Source organism: Artibeus jamaicensis, unplaced genomic scaffold (genome assembly GCF_021234435.1).
Source record: "Artibeus jamaicensis isolate MK-2021 breed Jamaican fruit bat unplaced genomic scaffold, CSHL_Jam_final contig_64, whole genome shotgun sequence".
Lineage (NCBI taxonomy): Eukaryota > Metazoa > Chordata > Mammalia > Chiroptera > Phyllostomidae > Artibeus > Artibeus jamaicensis.
This window is the reverse complement of record NW_026521911.1, coordinates 3794698-3813026: the sequence shown is the minus strand read 5'-3', so window position 1 is coordinate 3813026 and position 18329 is coordinate 3794698. Positions and strand designations below refer to the sequence as shown.

Sequence of the window (18329 nt, the reverse complement as noted above, 5' to 3'; positions counted from 1 at the left end):
GGGGTTGCTCTGACATTCCAAGGGTATGTTATCATAGACACAAGGAGAGACGGGCTCAGTTAAGGGAAAGGCTGATCTTTGTCAAGGAAGACACCAGCCTACGACAGGACTACCTGCCATGACTTGCCTTTCGATAAGAAATTTTAACTTCAGACCACCCTATGTGGTTTCTTTAGGTCTCTGAGTTTGTAAGGCCACCACGCTGGCCTCCCCTGAGCTTGTCAGGGTTACTATGTGGCCCCTTTTCATCCACACAAAATATTTTTTTATTGCAAAGACATTTATACTAAAACATTATGTTTATCTGAAATTCAACTTTAGCTGGGAGTCCTCTTTTTTTTTTTTTTCCTTCTAAATCCAGTGGCCCTAAGCTAAGGATTCTGCTCTTGATCTAATGCTCTGGTGCCACCACTTAATAATTTTTGGACAGGAAGCCCTGCATTTTCATTCGCCACAGGTAGTCAGTCCCAGGAAGGGCCCTTGCAAAGCCTCAGCTGGAGCACCCAGCACCCAGAGTGTGGAGGCAGGCGGTTCACACTCCCCGCAGCTGAGCTCTGCCGCTGCATTTTCCTAGCGACCCCGCCTTCCACATCCCCACGGCCCCTTCCCGCAGGGCCCAGACCTCTGTCCCTTCTCCCAGAATTTGGTACCTGTCTTCTCACCTCTGTTCTCACCCCTTCTATTCCACCATCCACACAGTGAAGTCCCTGCACTGTCTGCCCACGTCACCCTCCTATTCAACACTTCTCTCTGGGTGTCCCCCTGCCACTGCTTTCTTTCACTATAACAGCCACCTGTCATTACAGAGAATGGAACCGGGCGCTCCTCTCATCACCTCCTGTGTTCTGCTGAGAAATCCGCCCTCTGGCCAATGTCAGGGTGAGGGGTACAGTGGGTAAGACCTACGTGCACCCTCGGATAAGGAAATACGGAGTTAGTGTTTAATGGAAATCGAGTTTCAGGTTTACGAAATGAAAAATGTTCTAGGGTCGGATGGATGGTGGTGATGGCTAGTGTATGTACTCAATGCCACTTAACTGGGCACTTAAAAATGGTGCGAATGTAAATTTTATGTCAAGTTTGGCCTTTTACCACAATGTTTTTTTTTAGTTTTATTTTTACTTGTTTTTTGTAGGTGGTTTTTAGTGAGTACTTCCCATTTTTTTCAGTTTAGTTTGCATTCTACGCTTGACTGTGAACTGACGAATACCTTTGTGACCACTTGGACGTGTTTCATTGTCCCACTGTCCCCTCTAAGAGCAGGAACCTTCTAACTACCCAACGCTTTGTGTCTGTGCTTTTATTCCCACCTCCGCCCTCTCCCTCCCAACTTTGCCATCCGTTTGTCCTCTATGTGTCTGGTTTTGTTTTGTTTACTCATTCATTTGTTATATTCCACACATAAGTGAGATTATACAGCATTCGTCTTTCTCTCTCTGGCTGATTTCATTAGTGTAATACCCACCCATATTGTCGAAGATTGCAAGACTTCATTCCTTTTTATTGCTGAATAATATTTCATCACATGTATGTACCGCATTCTCTTTATTCATTCGTCTGTTCATGGACACTTAGATTGCCTTCATATCTTGCCTATTACTAGTAATGTCGCCATATACACAGGGGCGTATACATCTTTTTGAATTCAGGTTTCTATTTTCTTCGGATAAATAGCCAGAAGTGGACTTGCTGGGTCCTCGGGTGGTTCTATTTTAGTTTTTTGAGGAGTCGCCCCCACTGCCCCCACCTGCAGTGCAGATGATTCCACTTTCTCCACAGCCTCGCCAGCACTTGTTATTTGTTACCACCATGTATTTTTTTTTCCCAAAGAGTAAGACGCACCCTGGCTCAGTTGGTTGGAGCATTGTCCCATGCACCAAACAGTTGCAGGTTCGATTCCCAGTCAGGGCACATGCCTGGGTTGCAGGCCAGTTCCCAGCAGGGGATGCACTAGAAGCAACCATACATTGATATTTCTCTCTCTCTCTCTCTCCTTTCCTTCCCCTCTAAAGATAAATAAATTAAATTAAAAAAAAAAAAAGCATCATGGGCCCTCTTCGCTGGGGCAACGTTTCACACACAGACGATGCAAAGGCCTCGGCGGTGAACCCACAGGCACCTCAGCAGGAAACACAGCGGTGGCCCCAACGGAGCCAGAGCCTTCAGAGTCTCCGCTGCCTGCCCTCACAGCGAAACACAGTGGGTGCCACTCAAGACAGCCACTGGGGAAGCAGTAACATTTAGTTAATGCACTGTACATTGACTCCCAATGGCACACCTTTTAAATGTTCCGTGTGACAAATCAGGAATTGTCATCAGGCACTTCTGCCGCTGAGAGCACGATGGCTTCTCCAGGGAAAGCGTTTCTGCAATTGGTTGAACCGTGAGCTGAACTGGCCACTTTTTTCATGGAGCACCATCTTACTTGAAAGAAATATTGACAGATAAATTGGGACTACACAGACTGCGTATTTGACAGACATTTTCTCAAAAATAAATAAAATAAGTCTGTCGTTGCAAGGTAAACTGACAGAATTGTTGCTAATGATAAAATTCAATATTTTCACTCATGGACATGGACAACAGTGTGGTGGTTGCTGGGGGAAGGGGGGGGTCCGAGGGGACTAAGTGGTAATGGAAAAATACAATAAAGGTAAAATAAATTCAAGCTTTTCGTGAAAATTAAATTTTTTGGAAACTTTGTTAACCACTGTGAGCCTGACGGCTTCCCAGGGCAGGCGGGGCTCAGGGACCCAGTGGGTGTGGCTCCAGAGTATCCAGGAAAGTCGCCTCGCTTGCCGGTTTCCTGCGCCGTGCAGTAGTCTGTGAAGTAGGTCGTAGCATTACATCTAAAACAACAACGTACACAACGTACACTTAATTTAAAAACACTTTATTGCTAAAAAAAAATACTGACCATAATCAAGCTTTCAACAAGTCATAATCTTTTGCTGGTAGAGGGTCTTATCTTCAATCCATAAACAACCCCACAAGATCTGCAAAGGGCAGTAAAGTGAAGGGCAAAAAACCAAAGTATTATCTGAATTTAATGTTTCCAATGAGATCAGTGGTGACATTAATGAATTGGACTTTTTAATGTTACATACTGAAATTTGTCAGCATTTGAAAGATCTGCATAACTTGCTGAGCCATATTTTCCCCAAGTGTCCAATGCATGCTGTTACAAAATCACGCGTGGCTCCAAAACACATTCAAAGTGCAAAAGGGACCAGTGGATTTTAGTGTAACCGAGAAAGAAAATTTTATTGATATGGTTTCAGATTCTAATAACAACCAATCTTTCAGAATTTCGCCAAGTCGGGCTAGTATCAGACAAGAATAGCCACAGTTATTCAAAAAGACCATTAAAGTACCCTTCCCTTTTCTAACTACATTTTAGTGTCTGTGTTTTCTTTGTAAACTTCAACCAAAACAATGTGATTCGATGCAGAAGCAGATATGAGAATCCAGCTGTCTTCTATTAGGCCAAGCATTAAAGAATCTGTAAACATATAAAACAATGCTACTCTTTTCAACAATTTTTTGTTTTGGAAAATGTATTCCCCATAAAAACATGTTAACTTATAATAAGATTTATATTGCTGAATTAATTACTTAATTTTAAAAACATGTCTCCACTTGAATTTCTAATATTGTAAATACCAATATAAGCCATATAAACAGAGGTTCTCCGGGGTCTTCAATAATATTGGGGTCTGAAAAGGGTTCTGATAACAAAAAGTTTGAAAACCACTGCTCCAGTGTTACTATAATCCTGCACCAACCAGTATTAGCCAGCAGGGGGAAGCAGAGGCAGCCAAATGAAGACGTTCCCTTGGCATTTCTGTAGAAGTACGATCGCCCACATTGGGTGTGTCCCTCCCCCATTGCTGGAGACGCTGAAATAAATCTGTGAAGTTCAGTCCACCAGGTGGCAGACCCTGGCCGTTGACTGAGGTGGGGCTAAACCGGGCGTCCCCTCTTGTGAGCATGGGAAGGTGCAGATAAAAAGTAAGCTTGGAGTTACCATGATCACTGTTGTTCCCGCTGGAGGCAACGGAGCCGGAAGGATGTGGGGCCAGAGAACCCTGAAGCTCCCCATTCTTTCAGGAGCAGAGCCTGCAGGGATCCAGGAGAATGAGAAGGGGGGCCAGGTATCATTTTTTTGTTAAGTTGACACAAGCATTTCCTGAAGCCACCCCAATCCCTCCAGCACAGGACAGGGGCCACCTCATATTTATGGCTCCTACCTTAGAAGGGCTTGTTCCTCCTTTTCCACTTTCCACAGCCATGGCTCCCACCTCATGCCTCTCCTCACTGCCCCTGATCCACCTGGTCCTCCCCGGGAGAGCAGAGTCTTGCCTCCGGCTTCACCGAGGCCTCCAGGCCTGGGCTTCCTCCCCTGCTTCATCCCCAGCCCCTTAAAGTAGAAGTGCTACCTCTCCTAGGCCTCAGGTCTGTGCCCGGCCCTCTCCTCTACACTGAACCGTTACCTCCGCTCTTCCCCAGGTGGCTTCCAGTCCTCTACAAGCCTCCGGCTCTGCCTCCTCCCCCAGCTGTCACTCAAGCACGAGCCCTTTGCCAGCTACCCTGGGAAGGGCAGACCACGCCGGCTCCAGGTGCGCCCTGCTCCTGCCTCCACGTCTCCCCGCCACCCTCAGCGATAGCTGTGGACCCTGGGACACTTCAGCCCTGGGGCTCTGGGCCCTCACAATCCTCTCCTTACAGCTTCCTCTCCTCACCCCTTTTCTGACCAGCCCTTCTCTGGCTCTCTCCTGGGCTCCATCCACTGCCCACACCTCTCCCTGTGGATTTCCTTGCTTCTTCCTTGCAAGTCCACTCCCTCCCTGAGGCCCCACACCTGTCACCCCAAAGGCTGTTCCTGGCTGTGGCCTCCCGCCGTGGCCCCTCTCTTGAGCCCCAAATGCCTCAAATTCTCTATCTCCATTACCCCACACAGTCACAATCAGCAGCTTGCCTTTTTTTCCCTAAATGTTCCAGGTTCAGACAGTCATCTCTCCTTGTCACTCTTGAAACAGGCCTCAGGTAGATTCCCTGCCTAAGTCTCTTCTCCAGCGACCAGGGGAGCTGAGGAGCAAGCCTGACCTCGTAACCACTGCACAAACCCTCCCAAGGCCCCCTCTGCCCTCAGCACAGGAGCCAAACTCAGGGACAGAGACCTGTGTGACATGCCACCCTCACCCATCTCTCCAGCCACAGACTCCCCTGACCTTTCTGCCTTGGCACTATGGAAACGACTTTGGTACACACACACACACACACACACACACACACACGGCGCTACCTCTGGCCTGGGCGACTAAACACTAGCCTTGTTTAATGCCCCACCTTCGGGGGGGCCACTACTTTCATCTCCGCTTTATTTACTTTTTAAGGTTTATTTTATCCTCATTCAAGAGAGAGGGGATGGGAGGGAGAGAAACACTGACGTGAGAGAGTGACATCAATCAGTTGCCTCCTGCACATGCTCTGACTGGGGTTTGAATCTGCAACCCAGGCATGTGCTGTGACTGGGAATCAAACCCATGATCTTTTGGTAATGGGATGACACTCCAACCACCTGAGCCGCACTGGCCAGGGCATCGTCTCCATTCTAGTTATGAGGAAGCCGAAGCATAGAGAAGGGAGGTGACTGGGCCAGGATGTGTGTCTGGCGCCAACTCCAGTGTCGCCTTCCCGCCCTGTCCTCCCCCGGCAGTGTCCTGTGTTCACAGGGTACTCTGCACACACCACTTCGAGAGCCCTCGGATTGGGGGCCCTTGGTTGTCCCATCCCTGGGTGCCCAACGTTTGTTCGGACTGCCATCCAGCTCGGAAATTATTGGTAAATGTCGGGGGAGCTTGGGGCCTAGAGAGAAGTGAGACTCCATCACTTGCCCTCTAGAATCTCATACTCTGATGGGAAAACTGACTCAGAAACAGCCCAAGACCCAAGGGGATCGACGTCCCAACAGAGGCACAAAGAGCCCGCAGTGTCACTGGCTCCACTGCACAACACCGTGCTTCCCACAGGGGAGCTGGTGGGATGGGCTCCCCAGAGGGTCAAGCTGTGTCCCGGGCCTTGAAGGATGGAGAGAATGCCCATGCTGAATAGGGCACATGTAGACAGGAGAGAGGGAAGGGATTCCAGGCCGGCAGGGGATGGGTGACAGGTCAGAAAGCAGGCTGCACTGTGAGGGCCAAGAGTTCAGCGGAGCCTACAGACCCTACCAGACGTGGGCCGTGTCTGCCTGCTGCCCCTGGTACCCCCGGACGCCATGTGCCCCCACCACACACGGTGCCTGTACCTGGTGGGGGCACATCAGGGACTGTTGGAAGCTGGTCTCAGGGGGTGTGAAGTTTTACACAATTTAGTGGCTCTATTCAGGAGAGTGCCAGACTTCTACTACAAATGTGGGCACAAAGTGGATGTTCATTTGCTGTGAGAATAGGAAGCCGTGCAGCAGAGCTGAAGCTGCAGTAGCTTCACTGTTCATTCTCCTCTGGCCAGAACACAGAGAGGGTAGAAGGTTCTTGTGGGGGGGGGCACCAGGCTGACAAGGGTAGCCTTTTCTGTCAGCCCCAGAGGCCCCGGTTCACAGCCATCTCGGAGCCCTCAATCACCCTCCTAGACAAGCCCCCATGACCATGCCTCTGTCATGCTTTGTGAGCCTCTCTGGCTGCAAAAATGCCTGATTCTCCTAGGTCTGGAGACTTTCTCCCCATGGGAGGGTAGCCAGAGGGTGATGTGGGCGTCTGAGAGCTGTTGGCTGGTCACTTCCTGGCGACCTTGGGCACTCTTCTCCTGGACCTCAGGGGTCATGGAGGGTCTGTTCTGAAAGCTGCCTTTTTACTCTGGCCTTCAGCTCCTCTGACCTGCTCAGGAGGCTCTCACAGCAGGGGCAGCAGAGAACCGCTCTCTGAGAGCCTCATTCATTTCCAGATACCGAGGTCTTCTAAGGGCCAGCCAGCACTCAGCTGGGTGGGGGTGCGCGGGGGCTCACTGCCACAGAAGTATGGGGCCAACCAGACCTGAAAGTCCTAATTACAGAGACTTCGATCTGACAGATTCCACACCAAAGGTTGATTTGCTGGAGGAGACAGACTTCTTAGTGGAGAAGACTTGATTTGAGAGATGGGGCATTCATTCAACAATTTATTGAGCACCTACTAAGTGCCCAGCTCTGAGGGTACAGCAGTGAAAAGGACAGATGGGCATTTGCCCCAGAGTTTCTTCACTTCAGTCCAGCAGGGAAGTAGGAATTGACTCAGGAGAGGAACACGGTCCCCCAGGGAAGGGGAACAGCAGGAGCAACTGCGTGGAGGGGAGAGATGGCATCCTGCTTGTGGAGGTAGCTGTCTGATATGAGGGGAGAAGCGACTGGAAGACGAGGCTGGTGCGTTGGCAGAGAGCAATAATGGAGGGTCTAGAACACCAGGCTAGGGACTTGGCCATGCTGACAACCAGAAACCACAGAAGATTCTTTCTAAACACAGGGAGAAGTCACAAGGTTTCTTAGCTCCAGTACCAAGCTTAACACATAAGGCAAACAGCGCCCTACAACCCTCAGGCCTAGGCCCAGGCCAGCAGTGCGAGCTTCCTGGGGCCACCCTGCCCACCCCCAACTGGGTTTGGCTAGAAGACACCCCCTAGCCTGGACTTCAGCCTCCCACTCGGCCTCTTTCTTGTCTTTCAATCATCCTCAAAGGCTGGTACCCTCCAAACAGGGGAAGGGACAGAGCCTCTGGGCCCAGGCCTCACCGAGGATTCCAACCCTTACCCATACAGGCCGCACACCATTTGCCTTTTGTGGGTTTTAACTGTTTTCATGCTACCTGGTTTGCCTACAAACCTCTTCCCCACATCAGTCCCTGGCTTAAAAACTTCCCAGGATACCCCTCTGATAACTAGTGAGTACAGACTCAAGGTCTTCAAAACTGAGGCCTCAGCATAACCTGCTGAGATCAGGGTCACAAGCAAGACCCCAGCAGAGTTCTTGGCCCCCAGAATAAAGTCTGAACCCCCTTCTGTCTGGCCATACCTGCCTCTTCACACTCTCCGCCCCCCCCCTTGCCTTCTCTACTCTTCTCTTCTCTTGGTTCAGGTGTCCCCACCCTGAGAGCTCCAGCCCCCTGAACTTGTCTGTTTCTCCAGCAAAGCTACACTCCCCCTCACCTCCAGGGTTTTGCCTAGACTGGCCTCTTTGCCTAGAGCACTGTTCACTCCCTGGGGTTCCTCACCTAACTAACCCCTACTTCTGGCCTGGGCCTGCCTGTCACTTCTCAGGGAATCCTCTCCCAATCCCCCGCAGAACAGACCAGGGGTCTCCAGAGGTGTTTTTTTTTTCAGACTCCAAATACCTTTGAACATAGTTTTCTCTGCCAGGAACAGACTTTCTTCCATCTTCTGAGGCCTTCTGCCTGCTTAGTCCTTGCCAAGTAGCAGCATCTTTATTACCTTTTTAATAGATGAGAAACCAGGGGCTCAGAGAGGTCCAGTAACCTGTTCAAAGTCTCACAGCTTTGCCCTAAAATGCCATAGTGATGAGTAGATAGAATCCTGTGCCAGCTATATGGTCTTGAGAACATCTGATGGTCTCTCGGTGCTTTGGTGTCCTCACCAGTGAAATAAGGTACCTACAGCAAAAGGTTGACATGAGGCTTAAGTAAAGCTGTACTGTGCGGCCTCTTTTCTTTTGCTCCTCAGGCCATTCCACATTCGCTCCTTCTCACACCAAAACCCTGCAATGCCAGCTCTGTGCCTCACCCTGAATGAGCAGGGTACTGGGAACTCAGTAGATATAAATCAGACACAGCTCCTACCCCAAAGCCCTCCAGAGGGACAGGAGCAGAGGACAGAAAGACCACTCACAATCCTCTGCTCTTGACTTCAGATTTTAAAAACTGGTAATGATGTTCCTTTCCACGCAGGGGGACTGAGAAGGGCGAAATGCTTAAGAAAGATCTGCTCTTTATTTTCAAAAACTTATTTTTCATCGTTTCCTAAAATCTGGGCATTTCACAGCACCCAACGCTCGCCTCCTCGCGCCGAGGTCTAAAGGCCGTGTCCCTCCATTCTCGAGGGCTCCTTATGCCTGGGGATCCCACTATCCCGGAAAACCCACCTCCATCCTTCCCTACCCCGACCCCTGTTCCTACCTACGACTCTCTCCCACACAAGGCAGTGCCCACGCCCTGGTCCCAGACATATCAGTCCTCTTCACCTCTCCCTCCATCCCGGGTCCCAGGTTACCTTCTCTCCCTCTTTAAAACTGCTCCACGCCCCCCCCCCCATTGTCCTCTTTCCAGCTCACCTCTCCACTGTCAGCCCCGCCCTCTCCAAGGTAGAGTCCCAGTTCCGCAGAGCGCTGCTCTCTTCCCCCTCTCCCATTGGCTCGTGCTGCCTGACGGCACGGGCCGGGGGAGGGCAACTAGAGAGCGCCCCGCCCCTGCCCGTGGTCCCGGTGAAGGGTGTGGCCTCGGGTTGGCTCCGCCCCGTTCGGGAGGGACCACGCTAGCTGGCTCATGGGCGCTGGGCGGCGCTGCCTAGGCTCCACTGGGCTTGGCTTGGCAGGTCCTGTGGGGGTGGGCGACGGGGATGACAGCCGCGGGGGTGGCGGCGGCTGCGGCGCGAGGCTGAGCAAGCGGCGTGCGAGCCAAGGGAAGAGGAGGAAGTGGAGCCCTGGCCGGGAGCGCCGGAGTCAGCCACCGGCCGTGGTCCGCCCCATTTTGCAGAGCGAGCTGAGTCCGGACCTCGAAAGACTTCCCCACCCGGCTCCAGCCCCTGCGGCTCCTCTCTGGCGTCCTGACCAGCCCTGCCTGCCCCGGCCCCGGTTTCCGCGCCGGGACACTTCCAGCCCTACGGTCCGGGGCATCGTGGCTGGGACTCCCCGAGCCCCTGACCCTGACTCAGTGCACCTGGGCGGGACGCTACTGGCCCACCACACGGATCCATGGTTGCGGGGTGGTTCCCAGCCTTTTACAGTGTCTGTCGGAGCCCCCAGCCCTCCGCCTGGGGTTAACGCAGGTTGCCCCCAGGACTCCGACTGAGTGCCCGGACGCCCCCAGCTTCTGTTTCCCCGAGACCTGGACCTTCAGCTGCTGCCAGCCCGGTGCTTCGGACTGGGGACCCGCGAGCGCCCAGGAAACCCCGGCCCGGGTCCAGCGCCCCCCTGAGGGGTCCCAGGCGGACTGGACAATCGGACTGAACCGGACTGGGGTGGTGCTGCGAGCCGAAGCAGCCACCTTCCTGCCATCCCAGGCTTGGTGCTCGCCCCGAAGAGAACACAGGGGCCCCTGCCCTGGCGTCCGGCGGGAGCTGAGAGCTGCAGGTGAGAGAGCCCCGGATGCCGATCTAAGGCGGCCTCCGACCCCATCCGGGCAGCGCCGAGGCCAACTGCGGGCGTGTGCTGGGCACAAGCTGAGGCTGGAACTGACTAGGAGTGGGGTGCGGGAAAGGGAGGGGGCACGGATAAAACGGGCGCTTATTGATCGCCCTTTGTGTATGGGTCCGCGCTGGCGCAAGTGGTCTCTCTTTAAGGCTCACCAATACTCAGTGACCTAAAAGATGTCATGTGCATACAGATAGGGAAACTGAGGCCCAATAGGGTTGAGTGACCCTGCTCTTTCCACTCCGGGGGTGAGACTGGCAAAAGGGCTAGGCTGGAGAGGGAAAGAAGCAGAAAGTGAAGAGAAAAAGAAAGGAGGTGAATAGCCACCAGACAGGAGGTGGGGGGAAGAGGTCAGGTGCAGCCACTGGGGCATCCTAGAACTGACTGATCTTGAGGCGAGAAGTAGCTTCAGCTGGCCTCCTTCCCTCCCACTCCATGGCCATGTTACCTCCCAGGAAAGGTGACCCAGAGTTGAGGCAGGAAACTTCCCACTTCCACAGCTCCCCTCCTGGCGGGCCCAGGACTAGAGAGCATCTGCCCCTCCGCCCTGCTGCAGACTCCAGGGTCTCTAAGGGACTCTGGAGGTCCTGAGACAGCACTCACCTTTGGGGAAACTCACTGTAGGGTCCCTGAGTCAGAACCTATCATAGCTGGGGAAGATGAGGCCCCTCGGCGCTCATCCAGCTCACCTCCTTCACATTAGTGACAGGGTATCTGGGGGAGGGGCAGGGGGGCTAGGATGGGGAGTGCCAATTGTCCCAGGTCCTAAAGCAGTGAGTAAGTGGTTGAGCCACAAATACACTTGAGAAAAACCTTCCCAAACATTCTTCAAGGTATCCACTCCCCCCACCCCCCAGAAAGTTAGCACTCTCTGGGTGGGTGGCTGGGGTTTTCCTCACCCCTGATGTGGGGTCAGGGTGACCACATATGAGTCTGTTGTGAGAGTCTGTGGTCAGTGCTGGGGCCCAAGACATGCTGGTAGACTCGCAACCATTGGCTCAGACCAAAGATCTGACCTTAGCCTCTCCTGGGCAGTGGAACTTGCAGGCCACCTCTGACCCAGGATGGGAGGGCTTGCTCAAGGTCTTCATGGTAGGGCTGCCAGGGCTGAGGGCACAGTCCCAGGTGTCTGGATTTTCAGGAAGGGGTTCCTTCCACTACCCACCCCTCCCCACCCCCAGGGCAGTGCAGGGAGAGGGGTGTTGTGAAAGAGGGCTTGGCGTGGATTCTGTGGGCTCTTGTTCTGGGTGCGGTGGGGGAGGGGACATGGCCTTGGTCTTAGCCCTGTAGCATTGGCTGGGACTCTTTAACCCCTGCTGTGCCCGGCTTCCTGGAGTCTAGGGGAAACCACCTTGGAAAGCCCCTGGGAGGTGGAGGAAGGTGGAGGGGCCAGCTGAAAGCTGGAACCTGAGTCCCTGGGGATGGACGGGTCGGGGGAACTGCAAGAGAGGGTAACTGAGGGGCTTGGGATTCCTCCCAATTCAGGGAGATCCAAATTCTCATAATAGTCCCTACCTCTAAACAAAGCTTTTGGATGAGATAATTTCACACCTGTGATCTCATTTTATGGTGTGATGGAAGGAACCTGGACTGAGGTAGAACAGGGTTGGGAGCCACCTGAGACCTCTCAGATGCATCCATGGCTCCCAGCTTCACCTGTGAAATGGGATCAAGGCAGGCTGTGTTACCCATTCGGATAATGGGGGCCATCATATCTGTCAGACTGCTGAGTGCTAAAGAGGTTTTTCTTGTTTGTTTGTTTGTTTGTTTTGGTTTGGTTTTGGAGTATTTCCCATGACTGGATTTATTAATGGTGACCTTGTGTGGGAAACTGAGGCTCAGGGAGGTAAAACCACTTGCCCGGGGCCTTTGAATTTGCTTCAGGAACAGTCTCAGCGCTGGCTGCACACAAGGCGCTCCGGAAGTTACCCAGATGGAAAAGGCAGCGTGATGACTAGCTCACAACCAACCAGGTGGGCTAAGTGGCAGCGGCAGAGTGTGGTGAGACAGACCAGGTGGGTGTGGATTTGTGCTGCCTCCCACTGGCCCTGTGGCATCTCACACATCAGTTCCCTCCGCAGAGCCCCAGCTTCTGCTTTATAAATTAGAATTCCACCTTTATGTGGTTGTTGTGAGGATTAAGTGAGATATAAATATATAGCGCTTGGCAAAATATCTGTTTCCTTACCTATAAAAAAAGGAAGCTTGGATTTTGACCAGCAAATCTAGGGAAATTCTCAGACTTGCCTTAGGTTAGAATGCAGGCTACTGCTGCAGGCGCACTGACCTAGGTTTGTCCCACGGGGACTCCTGCACGGGTCAGGCTCTCCTGTGCTACCTTCCTCGGCTCATAGCCCTCTGGAATCTGCTTGGGGACCTTGGTAAGGGGCTTTGGATTCTGACCTCCACTCCCCACCCCAGGGCCAGGGTTGCGGGGGGAGCTGATATTCATTCCCTCTGGCTCTTTGTCTGGCCTCCCTTAGGCACAGAGGTGCAGTGAATAATTTATGACCCCCTTGGGCTGGGCGGCGGGCTCAGAGAAATTGCTCTGTGCCCAGCTGAGCTTCTCCTGAACTCCCTGCCTCTCCCGGAGGAGGTGGGTTGTTCCTGTTAGTGCTGTAAGAAGTCCTGGATATGGGGGGGGAGGGGGGCGGGGGAGGCAGGACAGGAAGAAAGAGACCTCATACCCACCATGGCTCTCTCCCATGGAAACCAAGCTGGCTGAGCTGGGGTCAAGCTGTGGGCATCTGATTCCAAATGGGTGATGAGAGGTGCCAGGGAGAGGCCCTCAAGGACTGGAATCCTGGAAGTCTTCATTAAAGAGGAAGGTGGCTGGGTTGGGGCTAAACGCATCTTTCTATAGAGAGTAGGGGTCCTGACGTCAGTTCAAGGTTGAATCTTCACTGTGCTACTTGCTCTCTGTGAGGCCATGAGCAAGACACCTGACCCTGCCAGGCCTCCATTTGCTCCTCTGTAAAGTTAGAGTAGTTATGGGTAATTGTGAGGCCATATAAGTAAAGCACTTGACACCATAGGTACGTAGCGAGTGCTTCGTTGTGAATATGAAGCATGGGATGGGCTAACGGCAGGGGAGATGGGATAGCATAGTAAGCAGAGAAGTGGGTAGAACTCTGGGGTAGTGATTCTGCGGTTTGTGGGATCACGAGGGGTACAGAGAAGAGGGGCGGGTGGCCAGATGGTAGAGGGCCTTGAGTGTCAGATAGAATTCACGTCTCAGAAAGCATCATGGACGGGCACTTGGAACCCTCCGAGGCTCCTTTTTGCCTGTAAGATGGAGACCAGGCCCCTCTGTTGTGTGTTCAAGGCCTTGCCCACTGTAGCCACTGCACGGAGCCCTGGCTCACTGCCCATCACTGTCTCCCAAACACACCACCTGTGGCCCCTTCACTGCCAACTCTGCCAGCTAATGTGCTTGTAGGTTTCCTCCCGTCAGACCTGCCAGCCCCGCCTCTTCTCTGCTCAGCTCCCCATCTGCTGAGGCCCAACTCTGGCCATAAAGTACCCAGGAAACATTCCTGGGTTCCCCAAACTTCTGGTCACACCCTCTCTGAGTCTTTAACACTTCACAGTAATAGTAATAAATAATACCTGTCATTGCTTCATGTTTTATAGTTTGTAGAATGCATTTGCATAGTCCTTAATAACACTATTATGATATTAACAATAGCTAAAGCTTTGAGTACTCATTATGAGCCAGACACTGCTAAGCGCTTTTTACAGACACTAATTCACTACCCTGGGAGGTAACTGGGGCTCGGAGAGGTGTATTGTCTTGCTCAAGGTCAGACAGCTAGACAGTGGGGAGTGAGGAGGCAAGGCTGTACTCCCATCTGGGACTAAATAGACAGCTTGACACCTTTTAGAAGATATCCTGTCTCTTCAACTGGGCCCAAGTACCTTGAGAGCATACTTCTCATATAAAAAGCTGGGAAATGAGCCTTCTCTTTAGAGCTAAGGAAGGGCAGTACTGGGTTTCTCAGGGGGCCCAGGAAGGAATGCTTGAACAGGCATTCAGGGCCCTGGGCTCTGCGCCGGCCGGTTGTGTGGCCAGGGGGCAATCGGCCCCCATTCATGGTTCTATTTTCCCACACGTGAGTGGGGTGGTGTCCGAGCTCCCAGAGCTCCAACTCCTGCAGTGTCCTCTGTGACCCTGGGAGGTAGAGGAGGAGACCACAGCACCAGGGCCGGAGGATGTGGTGTGCTGGGTGGCTGTGATTCTTGGCCTGGCCGCTGTCTGGGACGGCAGGCTCTGTAGTTAGCTGCTGCCTTTCCCGAAGAAGGGCGGTGCCCTGTGCTGCTGGCAGTGTGGTCATTAGCCGGGCAGAGAGGACCCTGTGCACTGGGAGCCGGCTGGGCCAGGCCAGGTTGGCAGTGTTGGAGGCAGGCTCCCTGACCACGGTGGGGTCACTGGCAGGGCAGCCGGCGGGGCAGCTGTGGCTCCTCCCTGCTTGGCCTCCAGGGTGGTGGCGAGTACCCACTGGACACCAGCGCTTTGCAGGGCAAGGCGTGCCCTCGCTTCTGCTGTGGTGGTCATGGGGAGCAGTAAGGAATCTAGCTGGGCCCCAAGACGCCTCCTCCTAGAAGCTTGCAGGACTCCTCCCAGGCAGGCAGAGTTCAACCCTCCGCCTCTGCAGATCCCCAGCCCTCACTCACTGGCTGTGGTCTGTGGATTGAGGCTGTGTAGGTCTGCCTTCCTCGCCATCCAGTCAGAACTAGATGCTCTGCCACTCCAATCCCCTCCTCCCCCCCCGGAGTACCTAGCAGCTTGCCTGGCACAAAGTGGCAACCCCCTGGGCAGGAGAGGCAATGTGAGTTGCCCCTTGGGCAAGGCGCTCAACCTCTGTACTTGTAAAATGGGGTGGGTAATAATAGTGTTGTAGGAGTCCGCCTGCCCTTCCTCTTGGTAGCCTGTGAACAAGTGACTCAGTGGGAAGCCGGATGAAGGGTCCAGCTAGTGATGCCAGGAGGGAGGTGTGGCAGGTAGCAGGGAGGACTTCCCAGAGGAGGACACTTTGCCATCTGGGGAGGACACTGGGTCGGTCAGTTGGGATCTACAGAGCAGGGATTCCTGTCACCCTCTGGTGAGCTGGCAGTTGAGAAGATTGAGGAAGGCTCCCGGCTCCATTTGGGCAGGGAGCAGGATGTCCAGGGACCGGCAGCGGGAATGACCCAGTTGGGAGGAGCCCTCTGGGCCCAGTGCGCAGATGCTGGGCAGAGTGAGTCCTTCCTTAAAGCAGCATTCATTTGCTCTCTCTGTCTCATCCAAAACGTAGCATGATTGGAGGTTCCAGTCTGTGCAGGAAAACAGACGTTAGGCAAGTAAACACAGACACAAAACTTCCAGATCGTGAAGAGCAAGCTCCCAAAGTGGGGCCGTTGCCATCGATGTCTGTGGACAATGGTAAAGGGTGATGCTCAAATCACAGCCTGAATGCACACGCTAGGTATGTGACTTGGGCAAATGATTTAACCTCTCTGAGCCCCCGTTTCCCCATCTGTAAAGTGGGACAATCATAGCCTCTACTTCATAAGGTGGTGGTGAGGATTAAATGGAGTATGCACGTAAAGCTCTCAGAACAATTCCCCACACGTAGTAAGCGCTCAGTGCGTGTCTGCTGTCATTGGCTGTACCTCCAGCACCTAGCAGGGCTCCTGGAAGGGAGTAGATGCCTGGGAAGGGTGTATGGAATGGATCCCAGGTCAAGGGCTGCTGCTCTGCACAGTGAAGAAAGGATGGCCTGGTGAGCAGGGAAGGACACAGAAACAGTGACCACACGGAAAGTGACAGAATGCGGCGGGGAAGGCAGGGGCTGGGGTTGTCCAGTGCGGGGCAGAGGGAAGTTGGGAAAGGCTTTCCTAGACATGGTGCTCCCAGAGCCGAGTTTGAAAGTGCATCTAGCATATGCGTGCACACGCACACACACTCACGCACCCCGGCACCGCCATGAGGTCAGCACTGGGCACGAGCTCAGAGACGAGCGGCCTCTGCCTCTGTCCCGGGGCGGCCGGCTAGGGCAGAGCTCAGACACACCCCGGACCTGCCGGACGCCACGGGCCTCCCTCCTTGCTCCGCCTCGCGCTGCCTTGCCATCTGTGATGTTCTGTTTGAGGGCGTGAGGAAGGCGAGAAGGCACTTGGGGAGGAAGTGCGGGCTGAGGTCCGAGTGTCCCAGCTCTCCCCAGGCCTGGGGCCAGATCTCCTACAGAACAGAATGGACAGGCTGTGCTTCCAAGGCGCACCCGCCGGCAGAGGTGGCCTTCCCGCATCAGTCCTGCAGCTGCCCAGCTTTGCCTGAAAGGGCTCGATTTTTTAAATACCACGAAGAACTTCTCTCACCCTCCCACCCAGGAGGCGCAAAGGAAAGTTTGTTTCTACTGACAAGGCTGCCAGGACCCCCCAAGTGTCTTAAAGGAGATCACCCCAGATGCACCCTGAAGTCAGGGTTGGTTGTGGGGCCTTGAGGACATGACCTCATCCCTTCTATTTTTCCTGTTTTTGCCCCTCCTGTAAAATGGGGTCGGAGTGGTCAAGCCTTTCTCTCCTTTAAGAGGCGTGGGATGGGGAGCTTGGAGGTGGGCGCGGCTTTGGTGGCATCTGTGTCCACGGATCTCAAACTTCAGTGCGCATGTTGGAATTATTTGGAAGCTTCTGAAGTCCCTTCTGGGCCCCTCCACACAGTTCTGGGCAAGACCCAGGCAGCAGTTGCTTCCGAAAGCACCCCAGGTGAGGCCAGTTGGCTGTCGGGAATGAGAACCACCCGCTGCATTTTGCAGCGTGCCTCCTACAGCTTCCCTGGGACGAGACCTGCACGCCCCACCCCACCCCCGACAAGAAGCTCATTGCTTTCAGCTGCTCCCCACCCTGTGACACTGCTCCCCCTGGGACCCCCCTGCCTGGAGAAATGGGGGTGTGGAAAGACTTTACAATCCAAGGCCCTTGGGTTCCAACACTCATCTGTTCTTTGCTTGGGTGTCTTCTTGGAGCCTCCGTGTCCTCATCTGAACACAGGAGTAACAATAGTCTGTCTCTGAAAGGGCTGGAGACCAAACAAGGCCGCACGCACACAGCACAAGGGCGCAGCGGGCCACAGACTGGCAGAGCCGGGCAGGGCTCAGACCCTGGACTCCCCCCACAGTGCTCACCCTCCTACTGTAGCCTCCTGAGCCCGGGGTCTCAGAGGTCACTGCTGGTGGAGGGAAAGAGCGACACCCAGTCTTGGGGCTCTTCCCTCCTCTTCCCCTTCTCTCTAAGCGATAAGACAAGACAGCAAGCATTTTGTTTTGTTTGGTTTTGTTTTAATGGCCAAAGCGTCAGGCTCTCCTTAACAATGAAGCCTTGTCTGAATCTGCTTGTTTTTCCAGCCGGACACTCAACTGCACTGCCCGCTTGGGGCCCCCACCCCCCATCCCACCTGGGAGAACTGAAGAATGCCAGAGGGGTTTTTTTCATCTGGGGGCGGGGACTGGGGAGACACTGGAGGCCTCTGTCTGGCCCTCACCAATAATTGACCCCAATTAAGTCAGCTCTTTGTTGGAAGCCAGTTCACTAAAATTATTTCAAGGTAGTTCCTGGGCGGGGGCCGGGGTGGTTTGAGAGGCAGAAAAACCTGTGTCTGAGTTCTGGCTTTGTCTCTTCCTGGCAGTATAGCCCTAGGCAAGTCATTTCAGCTTTTTAAGCACCCATGTTCTCTTCTGTAAAATGCATACAGGGGACATACTTCCTTGGGTGGTTCTGAGAAGCAAATGCAGTGCTCGGTGTGTAAAAGCTCAGTGTCTGTTTCACGTCTCCCACAGATGGAGGAGGCTCTGAGGGCTGGCTGTTGGTGGTGGTCTGGGTACTTCTCTGCCCCGGCCCCGCCAGAGAGGTGTTTCAGCCCCGAGTGAGCTGCTCGGGCAGTAAGGGTGTAACAGACAAACAG

General features: G+C 53.6%; 1 protein-coding gene and 1 long non-coding RNA gene across 6 annotated transcripts in view; one reads left to right on the top strand and one right to left on the bottom strand.

Annotated features, from left to right (window-relative positions):
• Nucleotides 1-1831: 1831 nt before the first annotated feature.
• LOC119038945 (uncharacterized) lies at nt 1832-9376 on the bottom strand. Of its 2 annotated transcripts, none has more exons than XR_005080510.2 (4): nt 9314-9376; nt 8361-8636; nt 4028-4119; nt 1832-2849 (listed from the first exon to the last, which is right to left on the bottom strand). It is a non-coding gene; the product is annotated as an uncharacterized LOC119038945 (long non-coding RNA). The 2 variants fall into 2 exon arrangements; XR_005080511.2 differs by having other exon boundaries at nt 8361-8457; nt 9314-9365.
• A 159-nt stretch (nt 9377-9535) lies between these two features.
• GDPD5 (glycerophosphodiester phosphodiesterase domain containing 5) overlaps nt 9536-18329 on the top strand; it is an 88450-nt gene continuing 79656 nt past the window's right edge. For 3 of the 4 annotated variants that reach the window (XM_037131521.2, XM_037131518.2, XM_037131520.2), the window contains exon 1: nt 9536-10330. The gene's annotated coding sequence lies outside the window, so the exon portion shown is untranslated. The remainder of the gene's footprint in view (nt 10331-18329) is intronic. The other variant, XM_037131522.2, reaches the window with a different exon arrangement.